General features: G+C 44.5%; 1 long non-coding RNA gene across 2 annotated transcripts; it reads right to left on the bottom strand.

The window, feature by feature from the left end:
* Nucleotides 1-209: 209 nt before the first annotated feature.
* On the bottom strand, nucleotides 210-13,604 carry LOC119973110. Of its 2 annotated transcripts, XR_005462236.1 has the most exons (4): nucleotides 12,927-13,604; nucleotides 10,900-10,986; nucleotides 1,941-2,024; nucleotides 210-948 (listed from the first exon to the last, which is right to left on the bottom strand). It is a non-coding gene; the product is annotated as an uncharacterized LOC119973110 (long non-coding RNA). The 2 variants fall into 2 exon arrangements; XR_005462237.1 differs by lacking the exon at nucleotides 12,927-13,604 and having other exon boundaries at nucleotides 1,941-1,990; nucleotides 10,900-11,090.
* Nucleotides 13,605-19,170: the final 5,566 nt, after the last annotated feature.

Below are 19,170 nucleotides of genomic sequence, written 5' to 3' on the forward strand. Positions count from 1 at the left end.
AGGCAGGGAAACGGCATTAAGTCGTCATTTGGAGAGCCAATGCAGGTACGATAGGTCGAATGGCCTCTTTCTGCGCCATAACTATTCTGTGATTCTGTCAATAATCAGCCCCTCTTTAACTTCTCTGTACATTGCTGAGATGCTTGACTATGAAAGGAAAACTGTCAGATCAAGATAAATACATTTTTAAAAGCCCTCAGTCAGTGGTTTCTGGGCTTGAAATGCTGGATAGAACACATACAGAACATTAAGAGATCTGAAAAAGTAGAGAATCAGCAAAGCCAAAATATGCCATGGTCAGGCTTGAGCAAGCGGCTTAAAGAAATTGTCAGGAACTGTGCCAAGTGTGCAGTGGAGAGAACAAACTCGGTGAAACAATCATCCTACTGTCCTGCCAGCACTCTTGGCAGAAGTTCACTTTATAACATCTCAATTCTTTGCTCTATAGACATCAAATGGTTCTGCAAGAAATGGACATTACGCTGGTCATGTTCCCAAAGCAACAGTTAAAGACATACTCATTGTCCCTCAGATTAAAACTCCACATGACATGGATACAGAAAGCAAAGGAGACGAAAGCTGGATTGGATGCTGCTCTGTAACTCCGAGATAAAAGAAGCCATACAGGATAACAATTAACTTCACCGCTTGAGTGTGACCCTGGCAGAGTGAATCATCCTCCATTACAGAATCCACCTGATTCTTGCTCTCTTGATTTTCCCCTTCCCCTCCTTTCTTTGAAAGCTCAGAAGAAACAAGAGGATGCTGGTTTCATTGATACCTGCATATTTTCTAAATCAGGACAATCACAGCATTTAAATAAATGTTCACTCGCTCAAGAATGTTGCTCCTTTTTTCCAGACAGATATTCTACCAAGTTCCGTCCTAGTAACTATAGGAGTAATTTTCAACACTTGCTTGGGTGAAAACCTCTCAGGTCACGAGTCACTGTAAAAACAAAATGGATACAAACTGGTTTTAGGTGGTGTGTAGTGGGTTCACAGTAACTTCATCGCAGTGTTAATGTAAACCTACTTGTGACACGATTAAAGATTATTATTATTATATTTTCTTGGACTAATTGGAAGGTAGATCACATGGGCCCAGAACTTCGATGGGGTGGCAATCACCTTTGGATTGCCACTCTGTTCCTCTGCAGTGCAGCAGTACCTGGGAAATGAAGTCACACTGATAATAATAATCTTTTATTGTCCCAAGTGTGAAGTTACTGTGAAAAGTCTCTAGTCGCCACATTCTGGCGCCTGTTCGGGTAAGCTAGTACGGTAATTGAACCCGCGCTGCTGGCCTTGTTCTGCATCACAAACCAGCTGTCTAGCCCACCGAGCTAAACCAGCTCTTTTTACAGCACTATCACAGCCACTTTGACAGGAAAGAAGGTAAGGAGGTAGGATGGGCCAGTGGTGTTCAGGAGGGTGCTTTTGATGGCGGGGGGCGACGTGTGGTCAGATGTGGAATCAGCTGGTCATGCGGGTGGGGATTAGAGTGGTTTTGGGTGAGCCTCGCAGTTGATGGAGATGGGTAGCTGGGGAGTCAGTCGGGGGGGTGGGGGAGCTGTGAGATCAGTGGGAGGAGGTGGTTAGTACCATAGTTACTCAGGATTAATTGGTTGTAATCCTTCTAACTTTTTGGGTAACTATTCTGACGTAAGTAACAGAGCCATCCAAAGTCTTTCATTTAAATCAGAGTTCCCGATTTTTTCTCATGCAGGGTAATTGCCCATCGAAAGTTTAAATTTCAAGGGCAACTCCAGTGCGGTCCTTGTCTGAGGATTTCTGGTGGGAGGGGTGGGCTGCACATATTCTTGGATATCTCCCTGAAGAATGGAAGTTCTGGATCATGTTTCATGCATGGGAATCCATTGACACTCCATAAATATGAGCTGCTCTAATTAGCAGGTAAGGTAACAAGATGTCTCTTACCTGTACTTGAATCACATCTCCTGCTGTTAGACACTTGAGTAACAACAATGCTGACAACAGAAATGACAGAAATATAAGGGATGTCTATGAGGAAAAAAGTTCTTTTACTTATCTATCTAGAGTTGGCACATGACACAATCTGCCTCAATCACTGCTCCTTGACATTGTATGTGCATCACAAGATCTTCAGCTAATGTATCTGAGGATTGAGCCTAAATTTTAGTCTTTGTTAAAGGCATGCCATCTTCAAGATACTTTAATAATAATGAATATACATGCATAAATAATGCTCATAACTATCTTTTATGTTACAGACGAATATATTGAAAGAAAATACTCCCGGCTGCAAACTTAATTAAAAAGCAGAATTCATGAGGCAGATTGTTCGTGAAGGAAGTTATTTGATGACTTTACGCATTGTGTATCAATTTATATTCTTACATCTGTAGAACACATACAGGAGTTTAATGTTGGTGCCAAACACAAGTTTACAAAGATTAGTTGAACTTATATGGTGTCCTATAATGTAGAAAGATGCCGCAAAGCACTTCTCAAGAATGTCATTTGACAAAAATTGACACCGTGCCAAAGATGGAGATATGAGGACTTGTGACCAAAGGCTTTGTCAAAGAGGTAGGTTTCAGGGAGCATCTTAAATGAGGATCAAGAGTTGGAGGTCCAGAGGGGTCTAGAGAGGGGGTTCCAGGGTCTAGAACCTCGGGCAGCAAGATTACCCAGTGGTTAGCACTTCTGCCTCATAGCACCAGGGACTCGGGTTCAAGTTCAACCTTGGATCACTGTCTGTGTGAAGTTTGCAATTTCTTCCCGTATCTGTGTGGGTTTCCTCTAGGTGCTCCGGTTTCCTCCCACAGTCCAAAGAAGTGCAGGTTAGGGGGATAGGTCATGCTAAATTGTCCCTTAGTGTCCGGGGATGTGCATCTTAGGTAGGGTTACGGGGATGGGGTGGGCGAGTGGGCCTAGGTAAGATACTCTTTCAGAGGTTCAATTGGCCGAAAGGCCTCCTTCTGCATTGTAAGAATTCTATAGTTCTGGAGGCTGAAGGCACATTTGTCAATGGCATGGTGCTTAAAATCGGGGTACCTGATTGCCCCCTCCCCCAACAATACTCTCAAACCCGACGACTACTCATCACCGACCTGACCCAAATAATCCCCTGATCCAATCTGATTAGACCTGACAACCCCTCCCAAATAAAACCAACTACACCATCCATTTACCTACTCACCAACCTACGCATCTGCCAACCTACCCATCTGTTATCCTACCTCTCCACCCACCTGCCACCCCACTACCCCACTTCCCACCTGCCACCCTACCTCCCCATCCCTTCCACCCTACCACCCCACTGCCCTAACCACAAGCCACCCTACCCCCTGCCACTCTAACCCCGTACTCACCTGTCACCCTACTGCCCTTCCCACTTGCCACCCTATCCACTCGCTGCGCTACTCCACTTCCCACCTGGCACATTTTCCAACTCTCATCGTACCATCCTACCCAATTGCTACCCTACCCATTCACTAATATTTATACTGGACTTCAACACTTACCTTAAGGCAGCTAGTGCAGTGAAAAGAGGACATGTCTCCTGTGCTGCTCTCTGTGTGGACTCGTGCATTGAGGGAGTTTTCTTGGCTGCTGCACCAGAAGTTGGAACCTTCTAAATGTATCAAAGTAAGCGCACACACTGTTTTGTCTGATCAGAATCGGATGTAGCAGCTTTCCAATATTTCCCAAGAATTACTTTTCACTAAAAGAGAAACTATCTTTCTTCCTTTATGTATTCAATTCACCATGCACTCTGATAAAACACTACTCATAAACCTGAATTTATTTGGCCTCAAGGATGCTGAAGGAGCAGAACAAACTCTTTCTTTCTGCAAATTTGAGTTTTTTTTAACTCACCTGCTTTTCTATGACTGACCTCACAAGGCAAAGGAGTTGAATAGAAATGTTAATAACTGTTATCATTTTAAATTGTCTACAATAAGTCACTTTGGTAATGGTAAACTAGAATGTCAGGAATTACTCAGCTCTTTCTGTGTATATCTACATTAGCCTGGAATTTGCGGGCAGACATGAAACACCATTTGCCACTGACCTTGAATAAAGATGCTCACAAAGATCTAGCAATTTCTGGTACATGGATTTCACTTTTCTTCATGTTAACTTGAATCTGATGCCAATTTAAGGGGAACTCCAGGCAGCAGTGAAGTAATCAAACAGGGTAAGCTGCCAATCACACTAAAGTATTCTGACAGACAGCAAACCAGAAATTAAAATGCTCTGAATATCCTTCACTTTTCATATATTTTATGAAGAGCAAAATAAATCATTGCAGCTTGCATACTTGAAGTTGAAATTTAAAATGTTTTAATTACAGGTATGAAATTTTTATAAAAAATTGTTAGTTATCTGGGAACACATTCCTGCTGGTTCTGCATCATGTGATGGGTTGTGATATCAGCAGATTCTTTGCATGGGCTTTGAACAGATCACCATCTTGACTGTATGAGCAACACCCTTAATAAACCTCTCATCGTGTTTTTCCAGAATCCGGAGTGTGGGCATTAGAATTAGAATTAGAATTGTACAGCACTAAACAGGCCCTTCGGCCCTCAATGTTGTGCCGAGCAATGATCACCCTACTCAAGGCCGCGTATCCACCCGATACCAGTAACCCAACAACCCCAATTAACTTTATTATTTTTTAGGACACTAAGGGCAATTTAGCCTGGCCAATCCACCTAACCCGCACATCTTTGGACTGTGGGAGGAAACCGGAGCACCCGGAGGAAACCCACGCAGACACGGGGAGGACGTGCAGACTCCGCACAGACAGTGACCCAGCCGGGAATCGAACCTGGGACCCTGGAGCTGTGAAGCATTTATGCTAACCACCATGCTACCGTGCTGCCCGGCATCTCTATAACTTTTCTCATTGCAGCAAAAAAGAAATATAACAGGAGAGAAAACGGGCAACGAGGATTGAGGCTGAAAAAGTCACTGCAAGGAAGCTCATCGCTGATTAATTGGAAGATGGCATCGGGAACAATGGAAGATTCCCAGGACTGGACTAGCACAGGCATCAGGCAAAGCACTGCCGCTGTTGTGAAGGTATAAAAGTTGTTGACAGCAACTGTGAGTAAGAAGACTGACAATCAGGGAAGACATCTTTGCATTTAAGTGAGTAGGGTCTGGGCTGCAGGTATCGCTTGCACGGCGAAACTACACTGGCTGTGGGAAATGGGAATTTCAAAGTCTGCCCACTCTTCAAGGGCCGTTACTTGGGAGGAAAGTTGAAACACTCAGACATAAAAGTGCAAAGATTTCCTAGTTGTTTGTTCGATGGATTGTTTGTGACACACTTTCCAACACAGGAGGAAGGGAGGTAGTGTAGACTCGAGGAGCCAGGATCCAAAAATGACAGGAAAGATGGACGCCATAGACACATTTGATGAAGATTATAAAACATTGAATTCATATGGAGAAAGATGTTAATTGTTTTTAATGGCTAATCAATCACTGGTGGACCTAAAGGTCGCAATATTTCTCAGCTTAGATTGGCTATAAAATGTTTATGTTGCTCCAGAATTTTGTTCACCCATCTAAACCAGGAGACAAATTCTTTGGTGAATTAATTAAAATTTTATAGTGCCATTTCTCTCCTGAACCATTATTGTTTGCTGAAAGGTTCAGATTCCACCATCATAGTCAGGAAGAAAGTGAAACCATTTTACAGTTCATAGCATCTTTAAGAAGATTAGTTAAATATTGTGAATTTGGTACAACACTTGATGATACTCTTTGTAACAGGCTGGTTTGTGGGTTTTGCAGGAAAGCAATTCAGAGGAAGCTGCTTACTGTAAGTGATTTCATTCTAAAGGCTGCTTCAATGGAGCTTCCTACGAGAGAAACCTCATAGATAGGGGCTAGAGCGAAGAACCACAAAATGGATACCACAAGGAGCAAAGCTGCAAAGGTGCAACCATGTGACCATTTTACACAGGTTGGACACTTGGGGGGGGGGGGAAGCTGGAGTAAATCAAATACGTGCAAACACTGGTAAAAAGGGCTACATTGTGAAAGCGATTTGGGCTCAGAAAACTTCTTCTACACCAAGAAAGTGCAAGGAGAACAATACAAGTAAATAATCTAGTCATGTCTACAACTTAGTGGATGAAGCTCAAGGTCACTCATAAGACAGCGAAACTAAGCTACAGCACGAGCTAAAACAAAGTGTTTTGCCAATTCAGGGAAACCAACTATGTTTTTAGGCATGTCCAAAACCTGAAGGTCATGAAATTAAAATGGAAGTGTATAGGGGTGCAGCAGTATCGCTAATATTGTGCTACATGGGCAGCACGGTAGCACAAGTGGATAGCACTGTGGCTTCACAGCGCCAGGGTCCCAGGTTCGATTCCTCACTAGGTCACTGTCTGTGCGGAGTCTGCACATTCTCCCCGTGTCTGCGTGGGTTTCCTCCGGATGCTCCGGTTTCCTCCCACAGTCCAAAGATGTGCAGGTTAGGAGGATTGGCCATGATAAATTGCCCTTAGTGACCAATAAAAAGGTTAGGTGGGGTTATTGGGTTATGGGGATAGGGTGGACGTGAGGGCTTAGGTGGGTCGGTGCAGACTCGATTGGACCGAATAGCCTCCTTCTGCACTGTATGTTCTGTGTTCTATGTTCTAATACTTGAGACAATTTATCATCAAAAGCTGAGGCACCTGCTTCACAAAAATAAAACAGCCATAGATAAATAAAGAGGTTTGGGACAGCATAAAACTAAAAGAAAGGGCGTACAAAAATGCAAAACACAGTACAGATCTGGATGAATGGGAAAGATACAAAGACCAGCAAAGGGTCACAAAGCAACTTATAAGAGCTACTAAAAGGGATTATGAAAGGAAACATGCAATGGACATCAAAATCAAGAAGAAGAACTGTTATAGATATACAAAGGGAAAGTGGGTTGTCAAGAGCAATGTGGGCCCACTAAAAGCTGCAAATGGAGATTTTGGGAAAAAGTCTCCACCTCGCAATGCTGCAACTTGAACCACACTCGGGCGGAGAATCAGGCATCTGGCCAAAATTGAGATCCAGACCTGCCACTGATTCGGGGGCCATGCTCCAGTCCCTCGCTGGTGGGAATAACGACGTTTGCGCCCCATGCAGCGGCAGCATGCAAGACCGGAATTTGCATGCATTTAAATGATTTGCGTGTTTGATCTGCTATGATCCAGACCTCCACAATGCACCGCCCCTTGCAGACAGAAGTCACGCACGTGCGGTTTACTACAGATATTTACATACGGGACTAAGCTGCTGAGGGGGAGAGATAAGGTAAGCAAAGTTTTAAAAACTGTTAAAAAGTGTACCGTTTGCTGGGGTCGGCTGGCAGGGCCGGGAGAGTAATGCGGGACGACTTGGCTACTCCGCGGATTTGGGGTGCCCCCCTCAGGATCAGGGTGACCTGACTCAAACCGCCATTGGGTCACTGTCTTTGCGGAGTCTGCACGTTCGCCCCGTGTCTGCGTGGGTTTCCTCCGGGTGCTCCGGATTCCTCACACAAATCTCGGAAGACATGCTGGTTAGGTGAATTGGACATTCTGAATTCTCCCTCTGTGTACCTGAACAGGCACCGGAATGTGGGGACTAGGGGATTTTCACAGAAAGCCTATTTGTGACAATAAAGATTATCATTATAAAAAAAACACAGACGTCATGCTGCAGCAATACAAAACCCTGGTTGCACCTCAGTTGAAGTACTTTGATCAGTTCTGGGCACCGCACCTTATGGAGGATATATTGGCCTTGAATGAAAGATGAGTCATAGCCATTTCATTTTAACTGTCCTTTACCATTTCTTTCTTTCTTGTCTTTCTTAATATATATTAACCCCTCCCCCACCACCATCTTATGCACCTTTCCTGACCCTTTCTCCTCTTTCCTTCCCCCTTCCCCTCCCCAAATCTACATCTGTTACAGTTCACCTTCTGATGTTAGTTTCTCTGCTGTCTGGCCTTTCACATCTTTTGTTCTCTATGGGGACTGCCATTAGCACTCTTTCCCCTTGGTTTTTGTGGCCATTAGTACCCGGTTTCCCTGGGTTTCTGTGGCTATGACTCATCTTTCATTCTCCCTCCATAGTATAAATATTTCCCACTTTCTCTGTCTGTTAGCTTTGACAAAGAGTCATTGGACTCGAATCGTTAGCTCTTTTCTCTCCCTACAGATGCTACAAGACCTGCTGAGATTTTCCAGCATTTTCTCTTTTGTTACAGATTCTGCAGTAATTTGCTTTTATCCACTATTAACCCAGTCCTGTTCGTAGATCATTATCCACTGCCCCTTGCTGGGTTTTCTGGAGGACAGATTTCATTAAAATTGATCGTTCATCAGCATATCTGAAAATGAATGTGACTGCAAAATCACAGCCACTTCTCCCCATAGTGATGTACAAAGGTCTGTTCCATTATACACTTCCTTTGGAATCACATCTGCGTCTATCTTTTTCAAAGATCAATGGATCAAATTCGAAGTGGATTGAATGGAGTGCAATGTCATTTAGATGACCTCACCGTTCGGGTGAGCAGGAACACTTGACAAAGTTGGAAGCTACTCTGAAACAGTTACAGAGCCATAACCTGAGAGTTAAGAAGAAAAGGTGTGACTATTTCAAGTCACCCATAAATTACTTTGATCATGTTAAGGACAAAGATGGTTTACGTAAAGAGCCAAAGAAAATGTCAGCAACCTTAGAAGCACCAAGTTCTCAAAATGTGACTCAATTTAGCATTGATCCATTATTATGGTAAATTCTTGCTGAATTTAGCAACACGATTGAACCTTTTACACATGTTGCTTTTAAAAAAATAAATTTAGAGTACCCAATTATTATTTTTCCAATTAAGGCACAATTTAGCGTGGCCAATTCACCTAAACTGCGCTTGGGTTGTGGGGGTGAGACCCACTATGACACAGGGAGAATGTACAAACTCCACACAATCAGTGACCCGGGGCCAGGATCGAACGCAGGTCCTCAGCTCCATAGGCACCGTGCCACCCTTACACACGTTGCTATGTATCTGACAGGCATCACACTGGTCAGAAGAATGTGAAACTGCAAACAATGAAGTGAAGAAACTTTACTGAAGTTTGAGCTGTTGGTTCATTATAATCCCATGTTGAAGTTGCAATTATCTTGCAATGCCTCACCCCATGGGGTTGATGCAGGCTTCTCGTACATTATGCCTTCAGGAGAGGAATGGCCAATAGCATTTACTTCATGTTCTCTTGCTAGCGTAGAAAGGAATTACGCTCAGCTAGAAATAGAAGCTTTAAGCATCATTTACAGTGTATGAAGGTTCCACCCTTACCTTTATGGGCATCGTTTGACCTTTTTGACGGATCATCGACCCTTGATGACAATCTTTGGGCCGCATAAGGGTATACCTTCTTTGGCAGCTAGCAGATTGCAAAGATGGTCATGGATATTCATAGAATCATAGAATCTCTACAGTGCAAAAGGAGGCCATTTGACCCATCGGGTCTTCACCGGTGCTTAGCACCATTTCTAGAAAAACACTCCCACCCTATCCCCGTAACTCCACCTAACCTTTTGGGCACTAAAGGGCAATTTATCATGGCCAATCCATCTAACCTATGCATCTTTGGACTGTGGAAGGAAACCTGAGCACCCAAAGGAAACCCATGCAGACACAGGGAGAACGTATAAACTTCACACAGACACCCAAGGCTGAAACTGAAACCTGGTCCATGGCACTGTGAGGCAGCAGTGCTAACCACTGTGCCACCATGCTGCCCCATATTATCAGCACACACTTACGATATCCTGTATCGCAGGTCAGAGCAGCATGAGGTACAGTTCATCAATATTTTGTATTTCTTGCTCATGGATAATGTACCTGTAACTTCTTCTCAGGTTCAAAGATATATAAGAGTCAATCCAGTGATGGGGAAGGTGATAGATTTGGTCCAACAAGGCACGCTATCAGAAGTTCATCAAAAAAATCCAGACCTCAAACCTTACATCGCCCAAAATTTTGAGTTGACAGTAAAGAACAGAGCTTTACTATGGGGAATATGTGTTATTATTCCTCCGCATATTGTCTAGAGTCCTTGATCAACTGAACCAGGGACATCCTGGTGTGGTGAGGATGAAATAATTAGCACACAGTTATTTTTGGTGGCCAGGAATAGATGCTCAAATTGAAGAGAAAGTTGGGCAATGCCAATCTGGTGCAAAACTAAAGAACACTCCACCATTACTGCCATTAAATTCATGGGAATGCCTGACTCAGCCACAGCAGAGAATACACATTCATTACGCTGGTCCACTCAAGTGTCACGTGTTCTTAGTGATTGTGGACGTGCACTCAAAATGGCCAGAAGCCACAATAATTAAGTCAATGATGATTGAACAGAGAAACTGGATGGAATATTCAAAAGGTTCGAAACACTGGAGCAGATGGTCAGTGATAATGGTTCGCCGTTTATTTCAAAGGAGTTTGAGGACTGCTTGAAGGGAAACAGTATACACTGGAAACAAATCAGCTCCAGATAGTCCAGCAACGAATGGATTGGCTGAACATTTTCCACAATCATTAAAGCTTTCTATCAAAGCATTGAAGGACCAGGGAACATTATTAAGAAGAGCAAACAAATTTCTAATATCTTATCGGAGCATTCTACATTCTATTACTCAACGTTTACCTGCATTGCTGTTGTTCAAGAGGAAACTACAAGCACAGTTTGATTTGTTAACTCCATTGAAATTTCAGAGATTGTCAAATGAGAACAGCAAACAGAAATTGCGAGGAGAAAGAAAGGCGGGATTCTACAACCGCCTCGGCCATGCCAACCGGAGAATCCCGCCCGAGGTCAATGGAGTTCTCCATTACACGTGGCTCACCTGTGGCGTCCTTGCGGCAAGTGGTGCGGGAGAATCCAGCCCAAAACTCTAAAAGATGAATATTTAACGAGGGTGAGAGACCGTTAGCTAGGAGCAAACCAGCAACAAGAAATGGGTATTAGCAATGATCCGATCAAAGACAGGTCCAATACCATGCAACGTACAGATAGACAGCGAAAGAGTTTGGTAACGTCATGCTCATCATAAGAAGTCTTACAACACCAGGTTAAAGTCCAACAGGTTTGTTTCAAACACTAGCTATCGGAGCACTGCTCCTTCCTCATTCCTTTTTCCTTCACCTGAGGAAGCAGTGCTCCGAAAACTAGTGTTTGAAACAAACCTATTGGACTTTAACCTGGTGTTGTAAGACTTCTTACTGTGCCCACCCAGTCCAACGCCGGCATCATGTCATGCTCATCAGTTACTTGCTGCATGAAGTTAAGTTTGCAGGAACTTCTTAAGAGGTTCTGAGTGGGGTTTCATCACTACAGCCATTGAGGAGTGAAGGGATATGAATGGATCAAAGCTGCAAATGTTTTTTACGAGCTGTCAATTTTGGTACAGGGGGAGGGTCAGGGCCGATTTGCGGTGTGGAGGGGGTGGCCAGCCGCAGGACTCCTCTGTCAGGCCGCACACTCAAGGTGGTGACCCAATAGGCCTGATATCGGGATTCCCCCAGGAATCCCTCATCTTCCATGCCATGCATAAATTTGATGGTGTAACACTGAATTGCACCCTGCTTTATGACTGCAAGGGGATCATAAAACTAGTTCAATTCAGCTCCGGTGGGAGAACATAGGGCAGGACTCTACGTTCTACGACGTCGATTTTGTAAATTGCCGATCGGGCGGAGAATCCCTTTTTACAATGGAATCGGGGTGGCGCCGTTTTCACATGCTCCACCCTCTCCAAAACGGCGTCATTGAGGAGCACGCCACGTGCCGCATGCCATTGAGCCGGCCTCAACACATCACCTGAAGGCCCTCCCCCGATACTCAGCCCCCGATGAGCCGCGTTCAAAACTGCGCGGTTGACTCACGGTCTCAGCGATTGGGAATCCCGGCGTGGCAGCTGCGGACTGTGTCCTGCGCTGCCACAGTCTGGTGAAGCCGTGCTGACTGGTCGGTGGGGGGGGGGGGGGGGGGGGGGGGCTTCGGCGAGGGCTGGGGTTACTGTCGGGGAGTGGCCAGGGGGTGGCAAGGGGGTTTCCAGGGGGTCACTATCTGGCAGGATTAGGGCCGCCGAGTTATATGGCGTGAATGCTGCAGGTCGTCGCTGTGTGCATGCACGGCCATGGACACGTTGGAGAATCCAGCTCATAGTCTGAGAAATGGAGAATCCGCTGCTCTATCTTTAGAGCATTTGGAGAGCTATACTTTGGAATGGAGATCAGAGACAGTGACGAGTTCAGATAATGTTTCTGAGGACTTTTCAATCCCTATAGTGACAGATACTGAAATAACTATCCAAGAAGTACCATCTACAAAAAGGAATGAGGACACTTCCAAGATCGCCATTAGCCAAGTTCAAGGCCACTGAATTCCACCAAAATGGAATAGACATCCCCCACAGTCTTATTGAATTGTATATGTGTATAGAAAAAACATATCAGGGGATCTATTGTATAAATGTTAATTATTGTCATTGCAATAATGAAGTAAAGAGGGAGGGGTGTTATCTATCTGGGAATACATTCTTGCTGGTTCTGCGTTATGTGATGTGTAGTGATGTCAGTGTGGGCTTTGGACAGATCACCATCTTGATTGTATGAGCAACATCTTTATAAACCTCTCATTTGTGTTTTACAGGAATCCAAAGTGTGGGCACCTCCATGACGTTTCTCTTTGCGACAACAAAGAAATATAACAAAATGGAAAATAAATTAATAGCGCACAGGCAGGAACTTTGTTTTCCAAGATCAAAGGGCAAGTTCTCATCATTTCAGTGATTTCTAATTAATTGCAGAGTGCAGGACCTCAACAACACATCCCACATGGAGAGGCAAAGGACAGATTTTGATGGCCTACCTGCCGGTGGGATTTTCCAATCCCGTCAAAGTCAATGGACTTTTGAGCTGCTCACTGCCTTTTCCGGCCCACCATAACAGATCTGCAAAACTCTGCCGTTAGAATCACGGACAGCGACTTCCCCATTTCTTCATTTCACTGCACATGCGCAATGTCCAGGAATCACTCAGTTTCAGGGAAGGAATGGCAATGAACACTGGCTGTTTCACACGCATCAGTAGCAGAAAATCTAGGCCAATGTCTCAGGAATTCCTCAAGTCATAAATCTTTTGTTTGAACTTTACTTCTTTAATGAAACTCACTTATCATTTCTCTTCACTATCTATAAACGTACTTAAAACCATTGCACTTATCTTGAGGCATTCATTCTCCATCTTCCACACAGATTTCAGGGAACTGACTACATGCTGATGGATTCAGTGGATGATTACTAAATAACAGTGCATGCAGGCTTTTAGTCAAATATGATGGGAAGAATCCTAACCTGGATGAGCATGTGTGTTTCATGTCTATGTTCAGGGGTTAAATCGAGCAGAAATGCAAACCCACCGGGGAGCTGACTCCAATCCAAACACATCATGTTATTCTAATGTGTTTGGCTGGTTCACGCAATCCCCCCAGGAGAGGCAATTTGATCATTAAAATATGGTAATCCTTCAATTGAAGCAATATTTAAACACTGTTTTAAACTTAAGGTCACATCCATGGCTTCTCGGGTTCCTTGACGCTCCCCAGCAAAATAAGGATGGAAACATAATGGCAACTGAGATGGCTGATTAAACTCATGGAAATAATGACATAAATACGCAAGGTTCAAAGCTGCTTTCTTACTTATGAGTGGGAATCAATTTGTTCACTGTACTTTTGCTGACAGTGCACTGTGCACATTTTTCAGGTGTTCTGAAACAGAAGTGGATGAGTGACACTTTGGTTGTTTTAGATTGGGCTCAGACAACAAGCAATGTGATCAGCAGCAGTAACCAACTGATAGAGGCCTGTAGCTGTAATTATATGTAGTATATCATCTTTGTATGTGTAGTATATCATTGTTGCATATCTGAATGACCAAGCAGAATAATGTGTAATTCCAGCATCCAGTCACTAGATGGAGTAAGAGCACATCTCACAACTCACACGGTGGTCCATGTGATCTAGGAGTGAGATAGTAGAGAAGGTTGGAGACAGTCGTGTTTATCATATGTCTGTGTACTGTAATTATTTGATCTAATACTTAGCGTTTTCAGTATACTTAAGAATTCACAATTTATAGCAAAGGGTAAATAAATAAGCTTTGATTTAGTACAAAGTCTGCATGTTCTTTGTCGCAATATTACAACCTTAATAATATTAATTTAAACAAACAAAGAATGTCACATGGTACCAGGATGTGGATGTCAGAATGAAAGGAGTATTTAGATCTAGCAATTCAACAGAAAACATCGAAGAAAGAAAACGTGAGAACATCAAAAAATCCAAGGACCGACTGCGAAGAAAATAGCATACCAAGTGTCAGATAAAAGATGGAAGGCTTGAAGACTCCACAATAACTCTGCACATCAGGCAACAAAGGTGTGAACTGGCGTGTTTTAGGCAACAGTTCACGCGGTATGTACAGGCTCTTGGCTTACAAGATGCTTCGGCAAGAGAAGAGTTGCACTTTTTCTAACAGTAGCGGGTCCCAGGCAATTGAATTGTTTAACCCTTTTCAATTTGACACGGAGGAGGACAAAAAGAGCAAGAAGATGCTAATAGAGCAATTTTATCGTCATTGTAACCCTCAGACTAATGACACCTGCGAAAGGTATATATTTTGAATGCGTGTGCAGAAAATGGGTGAAACAATAGATAGCTTTGTTATAGATCTGAAGTTAAAAGCGCAGATCTGCAACCTTGCAGAGCTACATGCTTTCTTAGTCAGAGACCAGATCATGTATAGCCTCCAGAGCAATAAACTTTGTGAGTGTCTGTTAAGAGAATCCGAGTTAAAGCTCGCTGATGCGATTAAAACATGCAAAGCAAGTGAAGTAGCATTGAAAAGAATAACAGCGATTCATCTCCATGAAAATGGTGCAGAAATGGCAGCTGCCAGCGATGCCATTGATGCTGTGTCGCAGTTCAACCAAACACGTGTTCCAAGCGGGCAGTTTCGAAAAAATGTTGAAGACAACATTTCATGCAGCAGGTGTGGAAAGACCCGCTACAAAAATGTCCTGCATATGGAAAAATATGTGCCAAGTGTGGCAAAAAGAACCATTTTGTGCAACAATGCATGCCCAGTAAGATGCAGCAAGCGACAAAGGTTAATGAAATCCATAAAATGCAGAAGATAAGAGTGCATCAGTGATAGATAGATTAACTGAAAACAAGCAATATGTTGATGAAAATATGGCTATATTTTCCACACGGACAGTGACCCAGAGCTGGGATCGAACCTGGGACTTCGGCATCGTGAGGCAGCAGTGCTAACCACTGCACCACCGTGCAACCCCCCTTAATAATATTAATTGAAACAAACAACGCTCATCACAGTAGCTGGACAGCAGAGAGGGGTGAAGCAGCCGTTCAGAGGCCTGTAGCTGGACAGCAGATATGGGTGACGCTACCCATGATGCCATATCTACAGGCTGAGGCTGGGTTTCCTTGATGTTTTGGAATAGAATCCTTTAGGAGGCTCATGTTGTCACATTAGCTGATGGCAGAGATGTATAGCCTCCTAGAAGAAGAGTTGCTCCCAGCTGGGACCTAGTGACCATTTGTTAATACCAGCTGTCAGAGTCCTGCTGACCGCCTTCAACTTTTTTTGCCTCCTGAATTGTGGTCAATCATAAACTATAAATTGCACATTAAATGTCAGATACAACTGAGACAGGTCTCATGAATTGGCTCAGCTGTCCATTCTGGATGGACATCAATCTCTGTCACAAAAATCCATCAAAACTCTGTCTTCCTCACAAAGAAATTCTGCCCCTCTCGTTCTTGAAGTTAGTCAGATCTCTAGCCAATAGCAATGCCAACCGTCCTGACTGAATTCCATTGACACAGTCTTCATCAAAAATGGTACATATGGACAAGGAGCAGGAGTCAGCCATTCAGCCCCTCGAGCCTACTCCACCATTTAATAAGAGCATGACTGATCTGATAGTAACTTCAAATCTGCACACTGCCTACTGTTGATCTATCACCTGCTTCCTTACTAAGAATCTACCCTCCTCGGCCTTAAAAATCTTCAAAGACTCTGCTTCCACCACCTTTCTGGGAGAGTGTTCCAAAGACTCACAACTCTCTGAGAGAAAGAATTTTGCTTTATCTCCATTTTAAATGGAGGACCCCTTATTTTTAAATAGGAACTGCTCGTTCTAGATTCGCCCACAAGAGGAAACATCCCCTCCACATCCACCCTGTCAAAACCCCTCAGAATTGTACATGTTTTAAGTCTGCATACGTCTGCAGAATCTCCTCAACTCATTCTGGATGGTATAGATCAACCAATATTATTTTCAAGTAACAGAAACAGTTGCAGCTACTGTGTAAAATGAGCAAAAATGCTGCAGATGCTGGAATCTGAAACAGGAGCAGAGGACACTGGAAAAACTAAACAGGTCTGCAGCATCCATCAGGAGAGAAGCATATTTAACCTTTTGAGTCCATAGACTCTGGTTTCTAATTTCAGTTTCAGTTTTCCTTACAAATTGGGAGGATCAGTTTCTTTTCTCAGTTTCCCTTTTCAAGGAGAGTATGTCTCAAAAAAAATACAAGGGTCGGGATTCTCCCCTACCCGTCGTGACGGGGGGTCCCGGCGTAGGGGAGTGGCGCCAACCACTCCGGGGTCGGGCCTCCCCAAAGGTGGGGAATTCTTCCCACCTTTGGGGGCTAGCCCCGCGCCGGACCGGTTGGCACCAGAAGACTGGTGCAAAAAACCGGCGCCAGCGGCCTTTCAGGCCCGCCGCCCGGCAGCAGGGCTGGCCGAAAGGCTTTCGCCGGTCGGCGCATGCGCCGGCGGTGACGTCAGCGGCCAGCTGCCACTGACGTCCCCACCGGCACATGCGCGATGTGGGTTTCTCTTCCGCTTCCGCCATGGCAGAGGCCGTTGCGGCAGCGGACGAGAAAGAGTGCACCCAGGGCACTGGCCCGGGGCGAAATTCTCCGACCCCCAGCAGGGTCGGAGAATCTCCTGGGGCCGCCGGAAATCCCGCCCCCGCCAATTCCCGGGTGGCGGAGAATCTCTGCCACGGCGGGGGCGAGATTTTCGGCAGCCCCAGGCATTTCTCCGACCCTGCTGGGGGTCGGAGAATTTCGCCCAAGGTTTCATCACAATAGGAGCATACCATCATTCTCCATGGTTTTAGCTCGACCACTGGCCACAGCTGTATCTGTGACGCATCAGTGGTCCGCTCAATGGGGGTTAGGACCTGCAGCTGTCCATGTCTCCCTCTGATCAGGTCTGCTGCACCTGGCGGTGCGTCATCCTGCCTGCAAGAGAGGGGAAAGTGTAACAATGAGTATGATGCAATGGATGTAATTGTCCCAAAAGCTTTCGAAGCGTGTTCCCAGTGGGAACACGGAACGATTCCCACCAGGTGGGACGACACGATTCAGATCACAATCCATCACAATCCATCCACACTTACACAGTTTTTTGGAGGTTGGGGCAATTTTCATCGTGAATGAATTGTGCCGGACCTAAAGACGCTGGCAAAACGGGAACCTCAGAGACTGGGGCACCCTTTATCTCAAGTCAACCCTCCAGAATACGCCTCTCCCCCTCCACAATTTCCAGCAAAGAAATCCCTGCCCAATCGCTGTCACCAGGCACCACCACCACCCTCCCACCCCCTCCATTGAGGGACACCCTGCTATGGGGTCACCAAAGCCCTCTCTCATTCCCCCCTTCAGGCCCATCCCCCCATGGTAATGCCAATCAGGTGCAGTGCCAGGGCACTTTCAAGCCATGTCCCTGACCACCCAGGGACTTCAATGGTCTTCGAGCCTTCTGGCATTGTCATCACATCTGGTCTCTGTGGAGACTAGTCATGATTGCAAACGGCTTCATGTTGCGTCAGCCGGTAGGAGAACTGAAGAGACCTGGTGAATTTGGCTTAAAGCTGAATCTGAACATGTTAATGAATATTTAAATATGCTAATCTGGTTCATGCTCTTGCTGGACCAGATTACGTAGTGTGCCAGGGGTTGGGAGAATCTCAAAATGATAACAATCGCTTCATCCCTTACCTGAATGAGGGCGGCTGTCACTTTCTCACTGATGGCGGACACCATTTTGTTATGGAATTCCCTCATAACGCCAGGCGGCGGGCCTTTGCTTATTACTTACCACACTGCAGTACCTTGAATTTTTCTTCATCTTGTCAACTAAACAATCAAAACAAACTTTTGAAATTCAGATCATTGCAACACATTGAAAACAAATATATTATAGAAATGTATCACTTGCTGAGGGCAAGTTCCTGGGGGCAAATTGGATACCAAGAAAATGGGATGGAAGAAATTGCTGAGTGAGGAAAAAAAATGGCACTTAGAAGGAAGAGAGGAAAAGTCTGGAACATCATAATTAGACACTTCCTCGCCAACACTGCCTTCTGGTAATCTCCTGGGAGTGGCAAAAAAACAAATCACAGGAGCACAAATAAGGAGAAAAAAAAAATTGAAATTTTCTTTCCAACCTCACCTTAGGCAAAATGATAATTAAAAAAGTAGAACAGTCAGGTAATCGAATGTTTAACAATTCAGTAAGCAAGAGATAATGGAAACTAGTAAGGTCATAGAAAAAAGCTCCTAAATAAAGTACAATTGATATCATAAAAATGTATAACCTGTATTTTAATCACAATTGATACTTCAAAGGTCCCTATGCTTCACCAGTTATCCAATGCCAGTTTTCTACCAGACCTTGCAAAGCCACAAATGCTGAAACAAAGCAGTAATTGGACAAACCCAGATGCTGGAGTCACAATTGTTGCCACCAGAGCAAGCTCCTGCTGTTGGTATGTCAGTTCTGCCCTGTACTCAACACACAGTCCAGATTGTCACTTCCACACTTCACAATGCACATTTGGAGGGTGGCAGCTGCTATTCTGTCGAGTTGGCTCCAGAGATGTCACGGGTGCCACTAGCAGCTCACAGCTCCAGATGTCCTGGGCAACAATAGCTCACGTCATCTCATTTTTGTGAACTTTGTTTTGAACCAAATGGAGAAATGGATGAAAAATGGAGATGACAGAATTTAAAG

This window comes from Scyliorhinus canicula, chromosome 11, assembly GCF_902713615.1.
Source record: "Scyliorhinus canicula chromosome 11, sScyCan1.1, whole genome shotgun sequence".
NCBI classification, from domain to species: domain Eukaryota; kingdom Metazoa; phylum Chordata; class Chondrichthyes; order Carcharhiniformes; family Scyliorhinidae; genus Scyliorhinus; species Scyliorhinus canicula.